Raw genomic sequence first — 17346 nt, forward strand, 5'->3', positions numbered from 1 at the left:
AAGGTAAGAAAACACACCTGTTAGGAGTGGGATTTGAACCCACAGCTCCATGAAGAGACCAGAAGGCTCAGCTTCACTGAAGATCAAGCTCTCTTGAGTCTGGCACCTTAGACCACTCGGCCATCCTGACAGCCAAAACATTGTGCAGGTCTGACTCTTCAGTCTGCACTTGTTGATGCTGCTGCTTGCAATGTTCCTATCAAAGTCACAGCTTTAAAGGCCCCACAATATAACATGGCCAAGAAAAAAAAAAAACAGAACAAGAAACAAGGCACATGCACGACCACCGAGGGATGCAGATAACTTTTTATCGTCCTGCAATAGTAAAGCACATTTTACACAGGTCACAAGTTTTTAAAGGTCATTTCTGTCTAAGTGTGCATTGAGAGAGACTGAGGTTTTAGTGAGCAAACACAAAGGTACTGCTGCCCAGTGTCGAACCGGGGACCTTTTGCATGTGAGGCAAATGTGATAACCACTACACTACAGAAACAAGCTTGCTAGCTTGACTGAAGGAGCACAGTTCCCCTCATATGTTTGCCCGATTTCCTCTGTACTTGATCAGCAGTTGCTCAGAATGCGAGGGGTAAGTGTGAAAATTGCAGCGGTGTCAGCCAGCATGCATACACTCAGACGTCCTGAAAAGTCACAGCTGCGGGCAGAGACAGACAAATATCTGATGCCTAAATGCCAGGAACGCAAGCCTGTGAAATCATCACACATGGCGCACTGAGAGCAAGCAGGAAGGAAGCCAAGGCATTGTAATTCATTTTTCGCCTGAGGCAAAAAATATGTTTTGCGCAACAATGCTTCGAGTGGAATGAGAAATGTTGAGGGGTTGTGTATTTTGAGCAGGATTTGATTGTTTTCCGCTAAAATGGGCTCGTCCAGGATTTGAACCCGGGACATCTCGCTCCCGAAGCGAGAATCATACCCCTAGACCAACGAGCCTGGGCACAGAATTACTACGGCTCCCACCCTGCTCCGAGCGTTGGTGGCAGAGAGTGGGAGACTACATCCCAAAGCAAGAAACACCACATGGTGCTCTCTTCTGCAGTATGACTAGAGTCATTTGCATGGTCGTCATCGAACATGACATAAAAAGCCTCTATCCTTTATACATTTTGTCCCAGATTTACAAGAAAATGACTGAGCGCGACGCTGTGCCAAATTTGCAAGCCCCACGCTCCGTCATTTTCAAAATGCAGGGAAGCGCCGTATTTAGTAGAATACAGCGCACCCCTGTGCTTCCCCCTGCGCCAGCTCTAAATTAGCAGCTGAGCGCCAACGCAGCCGTTCTTGCACCATGGTACAAGGATGACTGCGTTGAGGGGGAAATTGTTTTTGTGCAGGAAGGGACACCTTCCTGGCCAAAAGAAAAATCTTCAATGGTGATTTGCTCTTACTTCTATGTGTGCTGCAGAATGCAGCACACATAGAAAGAGAAAAAACGAGAAGAAATGAAAACATTTCTCCTCAGTGCGCCACTCTAACGATACCCCTGGGATGGCGTTGGATTTTGGCGCTGACACAGATTTACGACAACTCCTAAATCTGGAGCAGAATCAAAATGCTATGGTGTTGCTGTGGCACACTCACAGCAACACCCATTGCACGCCCCTTCCAGGGAAAGCGCTGAATGCTAAGGTGCAGTATTTACAAGGTGGTGTTAAGCCACAAAAAGTGGCTGAACGCCATCTTGTAAATACCGCGCAGTGCATAGTGCCACCGGGGCGTCACTAAAAGTGATGCTCCGTTGGCGATTGGGCCTTGTAAGTCTGGCACCTTATTTGCTCAAGGTGTGTGTTATTGGTGAGGGCAGGAAAGCTATTTTCGCTCTCATACCTTCCTTCCTTGGCTGGCTTGAATGCGGTAGGCTCAGGCTTCAATGCAAAGGTCAAACAGTGAGCAACTGACTGACGTAAGCTGGCGCAACTCCTCTTGGTGAGCTGTGACAGATGCCCCAGGAGCGTAGTACCTCACGATGGTGAGGGATAGACACAGTCTCTTTTATCTCAGCTTGCCTGTCAGCTGAGTCAGGAAATGCAAATACTGGGAAAAAGCCCAGCGACTTGCTGTATTTGCTTGGCTTCGAACCAGGGACCTTTTGCATGTGAGGTGCGCATGATAACCACTACACTACACAAACAGACACACTTGCCGGCTTGCTTCATGTGGCTATGCATTGTACTGGAACCACCACACTATGGAAACAGACACACCTGCTTGCTTTATGTGGCTCTGCATTGGACTGGGATGCAAGGACTGAGGGCCAATGTTCATGACGCTCAAAGCTGAGCCTTCCGGAACACGATCTCTTGCCTTGGAAGAAAGGAACTGGCATCACTTTCATTCCAAGAGGTGATTTCAGAACTGGACCCGAAATTACCATGGAGAAGCACTGTGCATTTAATGTTCCTATGAGCACTGCTGCTCCAGCACAGAAAAGCAGTTGCAAAGAAATCTCGCATACCTTCATGATGCTGAACCGTCTCAACGCAGGTATAAAGCATGTATTGCATTGCAACATGACATCTTACAAGAGTGAAAAGCAGAAATACTCCTGTTTAAAACACAGACTGAACCTATAAAGGTAAGGGTTTGTCAGGGATTTGAACCAAGGTCCTCTCACACCCGAAGCGAGAATCATACCCCTATACCAACTAGACTGCTGCTGCAGAAGCATTTGAAACATCTTCTGAAGCGTCTTTCAGAAAAGGAGGGCCATTTGGAGGCTCTCTCTCTAAGCGTGCCATAGCAATAGATGTTTTCTGTCAAGGATTTTTTGTTTGTCTCTAGCAAGGAAAGAGGCAGTCAAGATGCCCTGTGCCAGTGAGCTGAACTAGGGCACTGATGTGAAAAGCAGACCCTTTCTGGTAGTTGTAACCCTCTGCAAGTCCTGGACCTTGCATCTTAGACTTCCAGACCAGAAGCATTGAAGGGCTTGCTAGCTCTTGAGCCAGAGAAACATGCCTCTTGGATTCAAGCACACTTGCTCGCTCAGCGCTCGATCAGGCTCGATCAGGCGAGATTTATAGTAGTGGCTCATAGGCCTGAAACACTCACCTGGGAGACGCGGGTGGCTGATTTCCCGGAATGGCCCTTGATGGGGAAATCACCTCCTTTCCCCCGCCTCATTTCAGAATTGTGTGCAAGTCGCAAGACAGTGTTCAGGGGTTCATGGGTACTCCCTAATCCCAGCTGCCTCTCTGTCTTCTTCATGTAAATTGCAAGTCACGAGGAGGCACCATTGCCAATATGCTCCGCCCACCTAACCAAGAAACCCATTTTGAGCTTGTCTGCCTGTGTTGTTGCAGGGGCAGCGTCTTCTTTGCCCAAAAGGTGGAAGGAGAGACTCACTTCAAACGATAGAATCAACTGCTTAAGTAGAAACCAGCATGGTAGTTACTGTCATAAAGTGCAGCTCTAACAGAAGGTGTGCCTGAGATGCCCCTTCCAGTAATACACAGAATTTTGATTGAGGGCCCAGCCGATGGGTTGGTGGATTTCTCCTCACATGCCACAGCAGCTTCCAAAGATAGTGGTGTGAGGAGCTGGCTGTGCAAGCAGAGCAAGATTTAAGGGAAGAAAACACACCTGTTAGGAGTGGGATTTGAACCCACGCCTCCATGAAGAGACCAGAAGGCTCAGCTTCACTGAAGATCAAGCTCTCTTGAGTCTGGCACCTTCGACCACTCGGCCATAATGACAGCCAAAACATTATGCAGGTCTGACTCTTCAGTCTGCACTTGTTGATGCTGCCGCTTGCAATGTTCCTATCAAAGTCACAGCTTTAAAGGCCCCACAATATAACATGGCCAAGAAAAAAAAAAACAGAACAAGAAACAAGGCACATGCACGACCACCGAGGGATGCAGATAACTTTTTATCGTCCTGCAATAGTAAAGCACATTTTACACAGGTCACAAATTTTTAAAGGTCATTTCTGTCTAAGTGTGCATTGAGAGAGACTGAGGTTTTAGTGAGCAAACACAAAAGCTACTGCTGTCCAGTGTCGAACCAGGGACCTTTTGCGTGTGAGGCAAATGTGATAACCACTACACTACAGAAACAAGCTTGCTGGCTTGACTGAAGGAGCACAGTTCCCCTCATATGTTTGCCTGATTTCCTCTATACTTGATCAGCAGTTGCTCAGAATGCGAGGGGTAAGTGTGAAAATTGCAGCCGTGTCAGCCAGCATGCGTACACTCAGACGTCCTGAAAAGTCACAGCTGCGGGCAGAGACAGACAAATATCTGATGCCTAAATGCCAGGAACGCAAGCCTGTGAAATCATCACACAGGGCGCACTGAGAGCAAGCAGGAAGGAAGCCAAGGCATTGTAATCCATTTTTCGCCTGAGGCAAAAAATATGTTTTGCGCAACAATGCTTCGAGTGGAATGAGAAATGTTGAGGGGTTGTGTATTTTGAGCAGGATTTGATTGTTTTCCGCTAAAATGGGCTCGTCCGGGATTTGAACCCGGGACCTCTCGCACCCAAAGCGAGAATCATACCCCTAGACCAACGAGCCTGGGCACAGAAGCGCTACGGCTCCCACCCTGCTCCGAGGGTTGGTGGCAGAGAGTGGGAGACTACATCCCAAAGCAAGAAACGCCACATGGTGCTCTCTTCTGCAGTATGACTAGAGTCATTTGCATGGTCGTCATCGAACATGACATAAAAAGCCTCTATCCTTTAGACATTTTGTCCCAGATTTACAAGAAAATGACTGAGCGCGACGCTGTGCCAAATTTGCAAGCCCCATGCTCCGTCATTTTAAAAATGCAGGGAAGCGCCGTATTTAGTAGAATACAGCGCACCCCTGTGCTTCCCCCTGCGCCAGCTCTAAATTAGTTGCTGTGTGCCAACGCAGCCGTTCTTGCACCATGGTACAAGGATGACTGCGTTGAGGGGGAAATTGTTTTTGTGCAGGAAGGGACACCTTCCTGGCCAAAAGAAAAATCTTCAATGGTGATTTGCTCTTACTTCTATGTGTGCTGCAGAATGCAGCACACATAGAAAGAGAAAAAACGAGGAGAAATGAAAACATTTCTCCTCAGTGCGCCACTCTAACGATACCCCTGGGATGGCGTTGGATTTTGGCGCTGACGCAGATTTACGACAACTCCTAAATCTGTAGCAGCATCAAAATGCTATGGTGTTGCTGTGGCACACTCACAGCAACACCCATTGCACGCCCCTTCCAGGGAAAGCGCTGAATGCTAAGGTGCCGTATTTACAAGGTGGTGTTAAGCCACAAAAAGTGGCTGAACGCCATTTTGTAAATACCGCGCAGTGCATAGTGCCACCGGGGCGTCACTAAAAGTGATGCTCCGTTGGCGATTGGGCCTTGTAAGTCTGGCACCTTATTTGCTCAAGGTGTGTGTTCTTGGTGAGGGCAGGAAAGCTATTTTCGCTCTCATACCTTCCTTCCTTGGCTGGCTTGAATGCGGTAGGCTCAGGCTTCAATGCAAAGGTCAAACAGTGAGCAACTGACTGACGTAAGCTGGCGCAACTCCTCTTGGTGAGCTGTGACAGATGCCCCAGGAGCGTAGTACCTCACGATGGTGAGGGATAGATACAGTCTCTTTTATCTCAGCTTGCCTGTCAGCTGAGTCAGGAAATGCAAATACTGGGAAAAAGCCCAGCGACTTGCTGTATTTGCTTGGCTTCGAACCAGGGACCTTTTGCATGTGAGGTGCGCATGATAACCACTACACTACACAAACAGACACACTTGCCGGCTTGCTTCATGTGGCTATGCATTGTACTGGAACCACCACACTATGGAAACAGACACACCTGCTTGCTTTATGTGGCTCTGCATTGGACTGGGATGCAAGGACTGAGGGCCAATGTTCATGACGCTCAAAGCTGAGCCTTCCGGAACACGATCTCTTGCCTTGGAAGAAAGGAACTGGCATCACTTTCATTCCAAGAGGTGATTTCAGAACTGGACCCGAAATTACCATGGAGAAGCACTGTGCATTTAATGTTCCTATGAGCACTGCTGCTCCAGCACAGAAAAGCAGTTGCAAAGAAATCTCGCATACCTTCATGATGCTGAACCGTCTCACCGCAGGTATAAAGCATGTATTGCATTGCAACTTGACATCTTCCAAGAGTGAAAAGCAGAAATACTCCTGTTTAAAACACAGACTGAACCTATAAAGGTAAGGGTTTGTCTGGGATTTGAACCAAGGTCCTCTCACACCCGAAGCGAGAATCATACCCCTATACCAACTAGACTGCTGCTGCAGAGGCATTTGAAACATCTTCTGAAGCGTCTTTCAGAAAAGCAGGGCCATTTGGAGGCTCTCTCTCTAAGCGTGCCATAGCAATTGATGTTTTCTGTCAAGGATTTTTTGTTTGTCTCTAGCAAGGAAAGAGGTAGTCAAGATTCCGTGTGTCAGTGAGCTGAACTAGGGCACTGATGTGAAAAGCAGACCCTTTCTGGTAGTTGTAACCCTCTGCAAGTCCTGGACCCTTGAACCTTAGACTTCCAGAACAGAAGCACTGAAGGGCCTGCTAGCTCTTGAGCCAGAGAAGCATGCCTCTTGGATTCAAGCACACTTGCTCGCTCAGCGCTCGATCAGGCTCGATCAGGCGAGATTTATAGTAGTGGCTCATAGGCCTGAAACACTCACCTGGGAGACGCGGGTGGCTGATTTCCCGGAATGGCCCTTGATGGGGAAATCACCTCCTTTCCCCCGCCTCATTTCAGAATTGTGTGCAAGTCGCAAGACAGTGTTCAGGGGTTCATGGGTACTGCCTAATCCCAGCTGCCTCTCTGTCTTCTTCATGTAAATTGCAAGTCACGAGGAGGCACCATTGCCAATATGCTCCGCCCACCTAACCAAGAAACCCAGTTTGAGCTTGTCTGCCTGTGTTGTTGCAGGGGCAGTGTCTTCTTTGCCCAAAAGGTGGCAGGAGAGACTCACTTCAAATGATAGAATCAACTGCTTAAGTAGAAACCAGCATGGTAGTTACTGTCATAAAGTGCAGCTCTAACAGAAGGTGTGCCTGAGATGCCCCTTCCAGTAATACACAGAATTTTGATTGAGGGCCCAGCCGATGGGTTGGTGGATTTCTCCTCACATGCCACAGCAGCTTCCAAAGATAGTGGTGTGAGGAGCTGGCTGTGCAAGCAGAGCAAGATTTAAGTGAAGAAAACACACCTGTTAGGAGTGGGATTTGAACCCACGCCTCCATGAAGAGACCAGAAGGCTCAGCTTCACTGAAGATCAAGCTCTCTTGAGTCTGGCACCTTCGACCACTCGGCCATCCTGACAGCCAAAACATTATGAAGGTCTGACTCTTCAGTCTGCACTTGTTGATGCTGCCGCTTGCAATGTTCCTATCAAAGTCACAGCTTTAAAGGCCCCACAATATAACATGGCCAAGAAAAAAAAAAAAACAGAACAAGAAACAAGGCACATGCACGACCACCGAGGGATGCAGATAACTTTTTATCGTCCTGCAATAGTAAAGCACATTTTACACAGGTCACAAGTTTTTAAAGGTCATTTCTGTCTAAGTGTGCATTGAGAGAGACTGAGGTTTTAGTGAGCAAACACAAAAGCTACTGCTGCCCAGTGTCAAACCAGGGACCTTTTGCGTGTGAGGCAAATGTGATAACCACTACACTACAGAAACAAGCTTGCTGGCTTGACTGAAGGAGCACAGTTCCCCTCATATGTTTGCCTGATTTCCTCTATACTTGATCAGCAGTTGCTCAGAATGCGAGGGGTAAGTGTGAAAATTGCAGCGGTGTCAGCCAGCATGCATACACTCAGACGTCCTGAAAAGTCACAGCTGCGGGCAGAGACAGACAAATATCTGATGCCTAAATGCCAGGAACGCAAGCCTGTGAAATCATCACACAGGGCGCACTGAGAGCAAGCAGGAAGGAAGCCAAGGCATTGTAATCCATTTTTCGCCTGAGACAAAAAATATGTTTTGCGCAACAATGCTTCGAGTGGAATGAGAAACGTTGAGGGGTTGTGTATTTTGAGCAGGATTTGATTGTTTTCCACTAAAATGGGCTCGTCCGGGATTTGAACCCGGGACCTCTCGCACCCAAAGCGAGAATCATACCCCTAGACCAACGAGCCTGGGCACAGAAGCGTTACGGCTCCCACCCTGCTCCGAGGGTTGGTGGCAGAGAGTGGGAGACTACATCCCAAAGCAAGAAATGCCACATGGTGCTCTCTTCTGCAGTATGACTAGAGTCATTTGCATGGTCGTCATCGAACATGACATAAAAAGCCTCTATCCTTTAGACATTTTGTCCCAGATTTACAAGAAAATGACTGAGCGCGACGCTGTGCCAAATTTGCAAGCCCCACGCTCCGTCATTTTCAAAATGCAGGGAAGCGCCGTATTTAGTAGAATACAGTGCACCCCTGTGCTTCCCCCTGCGCCAGCTCTAAATTAGCTGCTGAGCGCCAACGCAGCCGTTCTTGCACCATGGTACAAGGATGACTGCGTTGAGGGGGAAATTGTTTTTGTGCAGGAAGGGACACCTTCCTGCCCAAAAAAAAATCTTCAATGGTGATTTGTTCTTACTTCTATGTGTGCTGCAGAATGCATCACACATAGAAAGAGCAAAAACAAGGAGAAATGAAGACATTTCTCCTCAGTGCGCCACTCTAACGACACCCCTGGGATGGCGTTGGATTTTGGCGCTGACGCAGATTTACGCCAACTCCTAAATCTGGAGCAGCATCAAAATGCTATGGTGTTGCTGTGGCACACTCCCAACAACACCCATTGCACGCCCCTTCCAGGGAAAGCGCTGAATGCTAAGGTGCCGTATTTACAAGGTGGTGTTAAGCCACAAAAAGTGGCTGAACGCCATCTTGTAAATACCGCGCAGTGCATAGTGCCACCGGAGCGTCACTAAAAGTGATGCTCCGTTGGCGATTGGGCCTTGTAAGTCTGGCACCTTTTTTGCTCAAGGTGTGTGTTCTTGGTGAGGGCAGGAAAGCTATTTTCGCTCTCATACCTTCCTTCCTTGGCTGGCTTGAATGCGGTAGGCTCAGGCTTCAATGCAAAGGTCAAACAGTGAGCAACTGTCTGACGTAAGCGGGCGCAACCCCTCGTGGTGAGCTGTGACAGATGCCCCAGGAGCGTAGTACCTCACGATGGTGAGGGATAGACACAGTCTCTTTTATCTCAGCTTGCCTGTCAGCTGAGTCAGGAAATGCAAATACTGGGAAAAAGCCCAGCGACTTGCTGTATTTGCTTGGCTTCGAACCAGGGACCTTTTGCATGTGAGGTGCGCATGATAACCACTACAATACACAAACAGACACACTTGCCGGCTTGTTTCATGTGGCTATGCATTGTACTGGAACCACCACACTATGGAAACAGACACACCTGCTTGCTTTATGTGGCTCTGCATTGGACTGGGATGCAAGGACTGAGGGCCAATGTTCATGACGCTCAAAGCTGAGCCTTCCGGAACACAATCTCTTGCCTTGGAAGAAAGGAACTGGCATCACTTTCATTCCAAGAGGTGATTTCAGAACTGGACCCGAAATTACCATGGAGAAGCACTGTGCATTTAATGTTCCTATGAGCACTGCTGCTCCAGCACAGAAAAGCAGTTGCAAAGAAATCTCGCATACCTTCATGATGCTGAACCGTCTCAACGCAGGTATAAAGCATTTATTGCATTGCAACATGACATCTTACAAGAGTGAAAAGCAGAAATATTCCTGTTTAAAACACAGACTGAACCTATAAAGGTAAGGCTTTGTCTGGGATTTGAACCAAGGTCCTCTCACACCCGAAGCGAGAATCATACCCCTATACCAACTAGACTGCTGCTGCAGAGGCATTTGAAACATCTTCTGAAGCGTCTTTCAGAAAAGCAGTGCCATTTGGAGGCTCTCTCTCTAAGCGTGCCATAGCAATTGATGTTTTCTGTCAAGGATTTTTTGTTTGTCTCTAGCAAGGAAAGAGGTAGTCAAGATTCCGTGTGCCAGTGAGCTGAACTAGGGCACTGATGTGAAAAGCAGACCCTTTCTGGTAGTTGTAACCCTCTGCAAGTCCTGGACCCTTGCACCTTAGACTTCCAGACCAGAAGCACTGAAGGGCCTGCTAACTCTTGAGCCAGAGAAGCATGCCTCTTGGATTCAAGCACACTTGCTTGCTCAGCGCTCAATCAGGCTCGATCAGGCGAGATTTATAGTAGTGGCTCATAGGCCTGAAACACTCACCTGGGAGACGCAGGGTGGCTGATTTCCCGGAATGGCCCTTGATGGGGAAATCACCTCCTTTCCCCCGCCTCATTTCAGAATTGTGTGCAAGTCGCAAGACAGTGTTCAGGGGTTCATGGGTACTGCCTAATCCCAGCTGCCTCTCTGTCTTCTTCATGTAAATTGCAAGTCACGAGGAGGCACCATTGCCAATATGCTGCGCCCACCTAACCAAGAAACCCAGTTTGAGCTTGTCTACCTGTGTTGTTGCAGGGGCAGTGTCTTCTTTGCCCAAAAGGTGGCAGGAGAGACTCACTTCAAACGATAGAATCAACTGCTTAAGTAGAAACCAGCATGGTAGTTACTGTCATAAAGTGCAGCTCTAACAGAAGGTGTGCCTGAGATGCCCAATCCAGTAATACACAGAATTTTGATTGAGGGCCCAGCCGATGGGTTGGTGGATTTCTCCTCACATGCCACAGCAGCTTCCAAAGATAGTGGTGTGAGGAGCTGGCTGTGCAAGCAGAGCAAGATTTAAGGTAAGAAAACACACCTGTTAGGAGTGGGATTTGAACCCACGCCTCCATGAAGAGACCAGAAGGCTCAGCTTCACTGAAGATCAAGCTCTCTTGAGTCTGGCACCTTAGACCACTCGGCCATCCTGACAGCCAAAACATTGTGCAGGTCTGACTCTTCAGTCTGCACTTGTTGATGCTGCCGCTTGCAATGTTCCTATCAAAGTCACAGCTTTAAAGGCCCCACAATATAACATGGCCAAGAAAAGAAAAAAAAAACAGAACAAGAAACAAGGCACATGCACGACCACCGAGGGATGCAGATAACTTTTTATCGTCCTGCAATAGTAAAGCACATTTTACACAGGTCACAAGTTTTTAAAGGTCATTTCTGTCTAAGTGTGCATTGAGAGAGACTGAGGTTTTAGTGAGCAAACACAAAAGCTACTGCTGCCCAGTGTCGAACCGGGGACCTTTTGCGCGTGAGGCAAATGTGATAACCACTACACTACAGAAACAAGCTTGCTGGCTTGACTGAAGGAGCACAGTTCCCCTCATATGTTTGCCCGATTTCCTCTATACTTGATCAGCAGTTGCTCAGAATGCGAGGGGTAAGTGTGAAAATTGCAGCGGTGTCAGCCAGCATGCATACACTCAGACGTCTTGAAAAGTCACAGCTGCGGGCAGAGACAGACAAATATCTGATGCCTAAATGCCAGGAACGCAAGCCTGTGAAATCATCACACAGGGCGCACTGAGAGCAAGCAGGAAGGAAGCCAAGGCATTGTAATCCATTTTTCGCCTGAGGCAAAAAATATGTTTTGCGCAACAATGCTTCGAGTGGAATGAGAAATGTTGAGGGGTTGTGTATTTTGAGCAGGATTTGATTGTTTTCCGCTAAAATGGGCTCGTCCGGGATTTGAACCCGGGACCTCTCACACCCGAAGCGAGAATCATACCCCTAGACCACCAAGCCTGGGCACAGAAGCGCTACGGCTCCCACCCTGCTCCGAGGGTTGGTGGCAGAGAGTGGGAGACTACATCCCAAAGCAAGAAACGCCACATGGTGCTCTCTTCTGCAGTATGACTAGAGTCATTTGCATGGTCGTCATCGAAGATGACATAAAAAGCCTCTATCCTTTAGACATTTTGTCCCAGATTTACAAGAAAATGACTGAGCGCGACGCTGTGCCAAATTTGCAAGCCCCACGTTCCGTCATTTTCAAAATGCAGGGAAGCGCCGTATTTAGTAGAATACAGCGCACCCCTGTGCTTCCCCCTGCGCCAGCTCTAAATTAGATGCTGAGCGCCAACGCAGCTGTTCTTGCACCATGATACAAGGATGACTGCGTTGAGGGGGAAATTGTTTTTGTGCAGGAAGGGATACCTTCCTGGCCCAAATAAAAATCTTCAATGGTGATTTGCTCTTACTTCTATGTGTGCTGCAGAATGCAGCACACATAGAAAGAGAAAAAACGAGGAGAAATGAAAACATTTCTCCTCAGTGCGCCACTCTAACGATACCCCTGGGATGGCGTTGGATTTTGGCGCTGACGCAGATTTACGACAACTCCTAAATCTGGAGCAGCATCAAAATGCTATGGTGTTGCTGTGGCACACTCACAGCAACACCCATTGCACGCCCCTTCCAGGGAAAGCGCTGAATGCTAAGGTGCCGTATTTACAAGGTGGTGTTAAGCCACAAAAAGTGGCTGAACGCCATCTTGTAAATACCGCGCAGTGCATAGTGCCACCGGGGCGTCACTAAAAGTGATGCTCCGTTGGCGATTGGGCCTTGTAAGTCTGGCACCTTATTTGCTCAAGGTGTGTGTTCTTGGTGAGGGCAGGAAAGCTATTTTCGCTCTCATACCTTCCTTCCTTGGCTGGCTTGAATGCGGTAGGCTCAGGCTTCAATGCAAAGGTCAAACAGTGAGCAACTGACTGACGTAAGCTGGGGCAACTCCTCTTGGTGAGCTGTGACAGATGCCCCAGGAGCGTAGTACCTCACGATGGTGAGGGATAGACACAGTCTCTTTTATCTCAGCTTGCCTGTCAGCTGAGTCAGGAAATGCAAATACTGGGAAAAAGCCCAGCGACTTGCTGTATTTGCTTGGCTTCAAACCAGGGACCTTTTGCATGTGAGGTGCGCATGATAACCACTACACTACACAAACAGACACACTTGCCGGCTTGCTTCATGTGGCTATGCATTGTACTGGAACCACCACCCTATGGAAACAGACAAACCTGCTTGCTTTATGTGGCTCTGCATTGGACTGGGATGCAAGGACTGAGGGCCAATGTTCATGACGCTCAAAGCTGAGCCTTCCGGAACACGATCTCTTGCCTTGGAAGAAAGGAACTGGCATCACTTTCATTCCAAGAGGTGATTTCAGAACTGGACCCGAAATTACCATGGAGAAGCACTGTGCATTTAATGTTCCTATGAGCACTGCTGCTCCAGCACAGAAAAGCAGTTGCAAAGAAATCTTGCATACCTTCATGATGCTGAACCGTCTCAACGCAGGTATAAAGCATATATTGCATTGCAACATGACATCTTACAAGAGTGAAAAGCAGAAATACTCCTGTTTAAAACACAGACTGAACCTATAAAGGTAAGGGTTTGTCTGGGATTTGAACCAAGGTCCTCTCACACCCGAAGCGAGAATCATACCCCTATACCAACTAGACTGCTGCTGCAGAGGCATTTGAAACATCTTCTGAAGCGTCTTTCAGAAAAGCAGGGCCATTCGGAGGCTCTCTCTCTAAGCGTGCCATAGCAATTGATGTTTTCTGTCAAGGATTTTTTGTTTGTCTCTAGCAAGGAAAGAGGTAGTCAAGATGCCCTGTGCCAGTGAGCTTAACTAGGGCACTGATGTGAAAAGCAGACCCTTTCTGGTAGTTGTAACCCTCTGCAAGTCCTGGACCCTTGCACCTTAGACTTCCAGACCAGAAGCACTGAAGGGCCTGCTAACTCTTGAGCCAGAGAAGCACCTCTTGGATTCAAGCACACTTGCTTGCTCAGCGCTCAATCAGGCTCGATCAGGCGAGATTTATAGTAGTGGCTCATAGGCCTGAAACACTCACCTGGGAGACGCGGGTGGCTGATTTCCCGGAATGGCCCTTGATGGGGAAATCACCTCCTTTCCCCCGCCTCATTTCAGAATTGTGTGCAAGTCGCAAGACAGTGTTCAGGGGTTCATGGGTACTGCCTACTCCCAGCTGCCTCTCTGTCTTCTTCATGTAAATTGCAAGTCACGAGGAGGCACCATTGACAATATGCTCCGCCCACCTAACCAAGAAACCCAGTTTGAGCTTGTCTGCCTGTGTTGTTGCAGGGGCAGTGTCTTCTTTGCCCAAAAGGTGGCAGGAGAGACTCACTTCAAACGATAGAATCAACTGCTTAAGTAGAAACCAGCATGGTAGTTACTGTCATACAGTGCAGCTCTAACAGAAGGTGTGCCTGAGATGCCCCTTCCAGTAATACACAGAATTTTGATTGAGGGCCCAGCCGATGGGTTGGTGGATTTCTCCTCACATGCCCCAGCAGCTTCCAAAGATAGTGGTGTGAGGAGCTGGCTGTGCAAGCAGAGCAAGATTTAAGGTAAGAAAACACACCTGTTAGGAGTGGGATTTGAACCCACGCCTCCATGAAGAGACCAGAAGGCTCAGCTTCACTGAAGATCAAGCTCTCTTGAGTCTGGCACCTTAGACCACTCGGCCATCCTGACAGCCAAAACATTGTGCAGGTCTGACTCTTCAGTCTGCACTTGTTGATGCTGCCGCTTGCAATGTTCCTATCAAAGTCACAGCTTTAAAGGCCCCACAATATAACATGGCCAAGAAAAGAAAAAAAAAACAGAACAAGAAACAAGGCACATGCACGACCACCGAGGGATGCAGATAACTTTTTATCGTCCTGCAATAGTAAAGCACATTTTACACAGGTCACAAGTTTTTAAAGGTCATTTCTGTCTAAGTGTGCATTGAGAGAGACTGAGGTTTTAGTGAGCAAACACAAAAGCTACTGCTGCCCAGTGTCGAAGCGGGGACCTTTTGCGCGTGAGGCAAATGTGATAACCACTAGACTACAGAAACAAGCTTGCTGGCTTGACTGAAGGAGCACAGTTCCCCTCATATGTTTGCCCGATTTCCTCTATACTTGATCAGCAGTTGCTCAGAATGCGAGGGGTAAGTGTGAAAATTGCAGCGGTGTCAGCCAGCATGCATACACTCAGACGTCTTGAAAAGTCACAGCTGCGGGCAGAGACAGACAAATATCTGATGCCTAAATGCCAGGAACGCAAGCCTGTGAAATCATCACACAGGGCGCACTGAGAGCAAGCAGGAAGGAAGCCAAGGCATTGTAATCCATTTTTCGCCTGAGGCAAAAAATATGTTTTGCGCAACAATGCTTCGAGTGGAATGAGAAATGTTGAGGGGTTGTGTATTTTGAGCAGGATTTGATTGTTTTCCGCTAAAATGGGCTCGTCCGGGATTTGAACCCGGGACCTCTCGCACCCGAAGCGAGAATCATACCCCTAGACCAACGACCCTGGGCACAGAAGCGCTACGGCTCCCACCCTGCTCCGAGGGTTGGTGTCAGAGAGTGGGAGACTACATCCCAAAGCAAGAAACGCCACATGGTGCTCTCTTCTGCAGTATGACTAGAGTCATTTGCATGGTCGTCATCGAACATGACATAAAAAGCCTCTATCCTTTAGACATTTTGTCCCAGATTTACAAGAAAATGACTGAGCGCGACGCTGTGCCAAATTTGCAAGCCCCACGCTCCGTCATTTTCAAAATGCAGGGAAGCGCCGTATTTAGTAGAATACAGCGCACCCCTGTGCTTCCCCCTGCGCCAGCTCTAAATTAGCTGCTGAGCGCCAACGCAGCCGTTCTTGCACCATGGTACAAGGATGACTGCGTTGAGGGGGAAATTGTTTTTGTGCAGGAAGGGATACCTTCCTGGCCAAAGAAAAATCTTCAATGGTGATTTGCTCTTACTTCTATGTGTGCTGCAGAATGCAGCACACATAGAAAGAGAAAAAACGAGGAGAAATGAAAACATTTCTCCTCAGTGCGCCACTCTAACGATACCCCTGGGATGGCGTTGGATTTTGGCGCTGACGCAGATTTACGACAACTCCTAAATCTGGAGCAGCATCAAAATGCTATGGTGTTGCTGTGGCACACTCACAGCAACACCCATTGCACGCCCCTTCCAGGGAAAGCGCTGAATGCTAAGGTGCCGTATTTACAAGGTGGTGTTAAGCCACAAAAAGTGGCTGAACGCCATCTTGTAAATACCGCGCAGTGCATAGTGCCACCGGGGCGTCACTAAAAGTGATGCTCCGTTGGCGATTGGGCCTTGTAAGTCTGGCACCTTATTTGCTCAAGGTGTGTGTTCTTGGTGAGGGCAGGAAAGCTATTTTCGCTCTCATACCTTCCTTCCTTGGCTGGCTTGAATGCGGTAGGCTCAGGCTTCAATGCAAAGGTCAAACAGTGAGCAACTGACTGACGTAAGCTGGGGCAACTCCTCTTGGTGAGCTGTGACAGATGCCCCAGGAGAGTAGTACCTCACGATGGTGAGGTATAGACACAGTCTCTTTTATCTCAGCTTGCCTGTCAGCTGAGTCAGGAAATGCAAATACTGGGAAAAAGCCCAGCGACTTGCTGTATTTGCTTGGCTTCAAACCAGGGACCTTTTGCATGTGTGGTGCGCATGATAACCACTACACTACACAAACAGACACACTTGCCGGCTTGCTTCATGTGGCTATGCATTGTACTGGAACCACCACACTATGGAAACAGACACACCTGCTTGCTTTATGTGGCTCTGCATTGGACTGGGATGCAAGGACTGAGGGCCAATGTTCATGACGCTCAAAGCTGAGCCTTCCGGAACACGATCTCTTGCCTTGGAAGAAAGGAACTGGCATCACTTTCATTCCAAGAGGTGATTTCAGAACTGGACCCGAAATTACCATGGAGAAGCACTGTGCATTTAATGTTCCTATGAGCACTGCTGCTCCAGCACAGAAAAGCAGTTGCAAAGAAATCTTGCATACCTTCATGATGCTGAACCGTCTCAACGCAGGTATAAAGCATGTATTGCATTGCAACATGACATCTTACAAGAGTGAAAAGCAGAAATACTCCTGTTTAAAACACAGACTGAACCTATAAAGGTAAGGGTTTGTCTGGGATTTGAACCAAGGTCCTCTCACACCCGAAGCGAGAAGCATACCCCTATACCAACTAGACTGCTGCTGCAGAGGCATTTGAAACATCTTCTGAAGCGTCTTTCAGAAAAGCAGGGCCATTCGGAGGCTCTCTCTCTAAGCGTGCCATAGCAATTGATGTTTTCTGTCAAGAATTTTTTGTTTGTCTCTAGCAAGGAAAGAGGTAGTCAAGATGCCCTGTGCCAGTGAGCTTAACTAGGGCACTGATGTGAAAAGCAGACCCTTTCTGGTAGTTGTAACCCTCTGCAAGTCCTGGACCCTTGCACCTTAGACTTCCAGACCAGAAGCACTGAAGGGCCTGCTAACTCTTGAGCCAGAGAAGCACGCCTCTTGGATTCAAGCACACTTGCTTGCTCAGCGCTCAATCAG

General features: G+C 48.2%; 5 non-coding genes across 5 annotated transcripts; all 5 read right to left on the bottom strand.

Moving 5' to 3' along the window:
• Positions 1-879: 879 nt before the first annotated feature.
• On the bottom strand, positions 880-951 carry TRNAP-CGG (transfer RNA proline (anticodon CGG)). Its single transcript has one exon. It is a non-coding gene; the product is annotated as a tRNA-Pro (tRNA).
• A 3508-nt stretch (positions 952-4459) lies between these two features.
• TRNAP-UGG (transfer RNA proline (anticodon UGG)) lies at positions 4460-4531 on the bottom strand. The gene has a single exon. It is a non-coding gene; the product is annotated as a tRNA-Pro (tRNA).
• Positions 4532-8042: 3511 nt separating this feature from the next.
• TRNAP-UGG (transfer RNA proline (anticodon UGG)) lies at positions 8043-8114 on the bottom strand. The gene has a single exon. It is a non-coding gene; the product is annotated as a tRNA-Pro (tRNA).
• Positions 8115-11627: 3513 nt separating this feature from the next.
• Positions 11628-11699, bottom strand: TRNAP-CGG (transfer RNA proline (anticodon CGG)). Its single transcript has one exon. It is a non-coding gene; the product is annotated as a tRNA-Pro (tRNA).
• A 3510-nt stretch (positions 11700-15209) lies between these two features.
• On the bottom strand, positions 15210-15282 carry TRNAP-CGG (transfer RNA proline (anticodon CGG)). The gene has a single exon. It is a non-coding gene; the product is annotated as a tRNA-Pro (tRNA).
• Positions 15283-17346: the final 2064 nt, after the last annotated feature.

Source organism: Pleurodeles waltl, unplaced genomic scaffold (genome assembly GCF_031143425.1).
Source record: "Pleurodeles waltl isolate 20211129_DDA unplaced genomic scaffold, aPleWal1.hap1.20221129 scaffold_72, whole genome shotgun sequence".
Classification (NCBI taxonomy): Eukaryota; Metazoa; Chordata; class Amphibia; order Caudata; family Salamandridae; genus Pleurodeles; species Pleurodeles waltl.